Here is a 6,000-nt window from a genome sequence, read left to right as displayed (position 1 = left end):
GTCGGCACTTGGGGGCAAGGGTGGCCAAGTTGTTGAACGCACTGTAATTCGATGTACAGAGTTGCGTCCCTTGTGCGTGTCCTTGAACTTTGATCTTGCATTCTAATGTCTGTCCTCCCTGACTGTTTCTAGGTCTATCAGTCCTGTAAGAATAGGCCTTCAGCAACCCATGTTCGCCGTAAAAAAGGCGACTATGCTTGTCGTAAGAGGCGAATAACGGGATCGGGTGGTCAGGCTGGCTGACTTGATTGAAGCATGTCATCGATCCCATTTGCTCAGATCGATGCTCATGATATTAATCACTGGATTGTCTGGTCCAGACTCGATTATTTACAGACCGCCGTCATATAGCTGGAATATTGCCGAGTGTTGCGTTAAACAACAAACCAACCAACAGTCCTTACCCGCACCCGTTCGTTTCAACTCTGATCGGCATAAGAGGGTAAATCAATCTGATAGAAAATCGTTCAGAAGCAACATTGTTCAGAGCTTATATTTCAATATTTAATTTCCTTTAACTTCTATAGGTGCCGTTGTACAAAGCGGTCTTAGTACTAAGGTGATCGTAACTCCCATACCATAACATAGACTTACGACAGTCGTAGCGGTAAGGTTGTTTTGTAGAACGGCACCTCAAGGTCTGATATCTCAGGCCTATAGAAGCGTTCATCTTGGTCTCCCCCAAATTTCGTCACCTCGTATTTAGTGGTATAAATTGTACCACGGAGGTGTGATTTGTGTTTAGGGAAGAGATTAAAGACAAAGTGTGCTCGTTCACGAGCGTGTTAAAGGGAAGTCATTCAAAGCCCCAATCTGCACCTTTAGTTGCTGTCACTCGTAGTAGCGCATAGATCTGTGGGATAATATTGTCCATTGATAGTCTGACCTCGGTGCCAACCATGAGTATTCCCTTACTGACTTAGAAACCGAAGTCACGACTTTGCCAACTGACCTTACCCGTTTGTATTGCTAACTGGTCAAGAGATCCCTGAGTGTGTTGAGACGGGCCATCTTCTGATCTGGTGTCAAAACCGTGGGCGTCCATCTATTGGACAGCTTGTTCATGTGGAGTGTGTCAGTTAAGATGGACTGTGTTGACCAACACCTGATCCCAAAAATGTCAGCGATGTACTGAAAAGTGACATCGGTCAGCTGTAATAATGAGGTGGGCATCTTCCACTTGAGTTTCAGATGCGGCATCTTCAGGACGAGCAGACCTAGCGTCATCTTCTGTGTTACTTCAGCCTCGCGTAAACTCAGCATTTCTGAACAGCTGAATATGAAGGGCAGTCATCCCTAGCCTGCTTTAAATATACTACTCAAAAGAAGTAAAGGAACAAACGATTCTTTCATATTACTATAGTTAATCGGTCATAATCTGAGATATTAACTATAGTAATATGAAAGAATCGGGTGTTCCTTAACTTCTTTTGAGTAGTATATATTCGTATATTCCCGGCAGGCCCTTGTAGTGCAGGTACTTAATCACAGCACGTGTAACAATTTTCTCCGTGTTTGCAGTTACTCTGACCTCTGTCAAAGTTGACTTCTCGAAACTAGACTTAAGTTATCAGTTTTCACAACCAGGTGATACGTCTTCATGCAGATGAGAGGGGGCACGGGGCCGCGATTCGCTGTGCAGAGTTGCGTCCCTTGGGCACGCCAGAAACCTATGATTGTGGGTTCGAATCCCGGTTCGCCCCGACTATGTTTCGAGGTTTGTCAGCACCACACCCGTGCTCGTGTGTTTCACCGAAGTGGTAAACGTCTGAGACCTGCATCACTTCGGGCTTTCCTCCCACATTAAGCTGACACGCCGTGATATAACTGGAATACTGTTAAAAGCGGCGTTAAACCCAACTCACTCACTCACTCACTCATACAGATGAGATTCTTCAAACACCAAACATCAATGAGACAATTTCGCTTTACACTCGTATATCAAGACTGTCACGTAGTATATACTGTGATATGGTGTATGTTGGTTGTCACATAGTATCTACTCTGGTAGTTACATAGTACATATCTAGTCTGATATGATATGAGTCGATTGTCACATTGTATCTCGTCTGTTGTGGTATACATGTATGTTGATTATCACATAGTATCTAGTCTCATATGGTATATGTTGATTGTCACATAGTATCTAGTCTCATATGGTATATGTTGGTTGTCACATAGTATCTAGTCTCATATGGTATATGTTGGTTGTCACTTAGTATCTAATATGGTATATGTTGATTGTCACATAGTATCTAATATGGTATATGTTGATTGTCGCATAGTATCTAGTCTCAGATGGCATATGTTAATGGTCACATAGCATATAGTCTGATGTGGTATATGTTAATTGTCACGTAGTATCTAGTCTGATTGCTATATGTTGACCGTCCCATAGTATTTAGTCTTATATGGTATATGTTGATTGTCACGAAATATCTAGTCTTTTATGGTATATGTTGATTGTCACGTAGTATCTAGTCTGATATGGTATATGTTGATTGCCACGCATGATCTAGTCTCATATGGTATATGTAGAACATGCTGACAGTGTCATGTAATGTATAATGATGTACTATATATTGAGTGTTATACATGATCTAGTCTGATGTAGTTCATGTTGAGAGTGTCATACAGGATCTAGTCTGATGTAGTTCATGTTGAGAGTGTCATACAGGATCTAGTCTGATGTAGTTCATGTTGACCTGTCATACATGATCTAGTCTGAAGTAGTTCATGTTGAGAGTGTCATACAGGATCTAGTCTGATGTAGTTCATGTTGAGAGTGTTATACAGGATCTAGTCTGATGTAGTTCCTGTTGAAAGTGTCATACAGGATCTAGTTTGTTGTAGTTCATGTTGAGAGTGTCATACAGGATCTAGTCTGATGTAGTTCATGCTGAGAGTGTTATACAGGATCTAGTCTGATGTAGTTCATGTTGAGAGTGTCATACAGGATCTAGTCTGATGTAGTTCATGTTGAGAGTGTCATACAGGATCTAGTCTGATGTAGTTCATGCTGAGAGTGTTATACAGGATCTAGTCTGATGTAGTTCATGCTGAGAGTGTTATACAGGATCTGGTCTGATGTAGTTCATGTTGAGAGTGTCATACAGGATCTAGTCTGATGTAGTTCATGTTGAGAGTGTCATACAGGATCTAGTCTGATGTAGTTCATGCTGAGAGTGTCATACAGGATCTAGTCTGATGTAGTTCATGTTGAGAGTGCCATACAGGATCTAGTCTGATGTAGTTCATGTTGAGAGTGTCATACAGGATCTAGTCTGATGTAGTTCATGTTGAGAGTTTCATACAGGATCTAGCCTGGTGTAGTTCATGTTGACCTGTCATACAGGATCTTGTCTGCTGAAGTACGTGTTGACCTATCATACAGGATCTTGTCTGCTGAAGTACGTGTTGACCTGTCATACAGGATCTAGTCTGATGTCTTTTGAAGTATGTGTTTACATTGTATTACGGGATATGAGGGGAAGCACAGCCCACAGGTCTGAGGTATGATTCATGCATGAATCCGTGTGCTATTTTCCATATGAATGCTCCACACGGAAATAAAGTATGACAAGATGGTCAAACAATACGTTTATAAATACATGCGGAAATGTGATTAATGGTGACGGATCATTACTGCCTTGATTGAACACATGCAAGTGAATATTTGTTCATAGTTATGTGGGTTTATCGTCCGTGTTGATCACAAACAAGATTGCGACCGAAGCGTGTTGACACCGAGTCATGTCCTGAAGGCTGTCGTTTGGCCTTTTAAAGGAATTCAACGGCAGATGAAACTTTCATACACTTTCAATTTCCGTGTATTTTTTTCATGTCCTTATCTGTATATTTAACGTCAGAAATTAGGTTACTGTCATGTCATACTTAAGGAAATATTCCCATAATATTTCTCAGAATTGTATTAACACTAAGGGATGTTTGGGACATTCAGAAGCGGACACAGATAGGGGATGACAATAGGTAATGTAAACTCTTATCACTGTCCAACATGATATGTGTATGTGACGTGGCATTACCACCAGAAGAAAATGGTTTAAAACATTTATCTCAAACGTTTGGAAACTGAATGCATCACTAGACGCTCCACAGTAAACCCGAGTAAACAGAGTGTGCCTCATCGCCCCGACACGGTGTTGCCGACGCTGGGGTCCCTCCTGCCTCTACTCAACACAGCGCAGGGTGGTATACTCTACCCCTGTCTAATAGGAGGGGTAAGTATCAGTACTTCTCCATGTGGCAATATGTGGTTGGTTTCAGCGTAAGGGTTGGGAGGGGTAAGTATTAGTACTTCTCAATGTGGCAATAAGTGGTGGGTTTCAGCGTCAGGGTTAGGAGGGGTAATTATTAGTACTTAATATGTGACAATAAGTAGTAGGTTTCAGCGTACGAGCTTTTCTCGTGGTTTATGGCAACCGACACGATTTGTCATTGGAGATTTTGAGGAACTGACTTCATATATTGTACTTTGTAGAGACTCGAACCAGGCTATCTGCCATAACCTGCAACCACTGCCTACTTAAATTGTCAACCACACTGCATTCAGTCGATGAAATACTATTGGATGACACAATACTAATGATATATAATGTGTCTTAGTGGCAGAGTCAGCGTCACGTCATGGAGGGGCGGTCGGGTAGCCTAGTAGTTAAAGCGTTCGCTCGTTACGCCGACGACCCGAGCTCGATTCGCGACATGGGTACACTGTGTAAAGCCAACTTCTGGTGTCCCCCGGCATGATATTGCTGGAATATTGCTAAAAGCGGCGTAAAACCATACTCACTCACTTACTCATGTCATGGATGAACCAGTCCTATGTATTTATTTCTTTGTTTTTTAACGCCACACTCAGCAATATTCCAGCTATATGATGGCGGTCTGTAAATAATCGAGTCTGGACCAGACAATCCAGTGGTTGACGTCATGAGCATCTATCCACGCAAATGGGATACGATGACATGCACCAACCAAGTCACCGAGCCTGACCACCCGATCCCATTAGTCGCCTCTTACAAGCGTAGTCGCTTCTTACAGCAAGCATGGGTTGCTGAAGACCTGTTCTGACCCGGATCGTCACGTATGCCTATATATTGACGCCCTTTTCAATACAATCTTATCGCGATGCATAATGTGTTAAACTTCGATTATTTTTAGAATAACCTTACATGAGAAAAAAGCTTATAATCCTCGTATGCTTCCATATCGTAAATATGTATAAGAAATCAAAAATATGATACAGTTCGTGTTCTTATACATGTTTATTCCTGTTAATATATGATATTTACGACATGAAAACGCACTACAATCTCTACATATTTCAACCTTATGAAACTTATTTTAAATCTAGATTAAACTTATTGCAGATCATAGCATCTGACTGACACATCTCGCGCTTCAGTGTTAGACATGAGTGAGTGAGTGAGTTTGGTTTTACGCCGCTTTTAGCAATATTCCAGCAATATCACGGCGAGGGACACCACAAATTGGCTTCACACATTATACCCATGTCGGGAATCGAACCCGGGTCTTCGGCGTGACGAGCGAACGCTTTAACCACTAGGCTACCCGACCGCCCCTGTTAGACATGAGGTATTCCATGATCAGGGTTCCTCTAACGTTCAGTTGTTACCAAACATGTTGTTTCAGCAGAAGCATATATACGTTAAAGCTTCTTTTGTTTTATTAATCTTAGTCCTTGACTTTATTTTTACCTACCCCATAACAAACAGAGGCCGCCTCCGTGGTCTTGAGGCAGAGCGGATGGTCTGGGGTTCGATCCCCGGCCGCGTCATACCAAAAGACGTTAAAAGATGGTACTTATTGTTACCCTGTATGTTGCTCGGCATTAAGGGGCTAAAACAAGGACTGGCCGGCTCGGAGTCAATATACTGTGTCTGAGTGGGGTATTCGTGTTAAACTGTGGCATGGTATCTCAGTTAGCTAGCACTATAAATCGGCATCAGTCCGGACTAG

This window comes from Haliotis cracherodii, unplaced genomic scaffold (assembly GCF_022045235.1).
Source record: "Haliotis cracherodii isolate W230 unplaced genomic scaffold, xgHalCrac1.p SCAF_4, whole genome shotgun sequence".
Classification (NCBI taxonomy): domain Eukaryota; kingdom Metazoa; phylum Mollusca; class Gastropoda; order Lepetellida; family Haliotidae; genus Haliotis; species Haliotis cracherodii.
The sequence above is the reverse complement of the archived record's forward strand: the minus strand, read 5'-3'. Positions refer to the sequence as shown.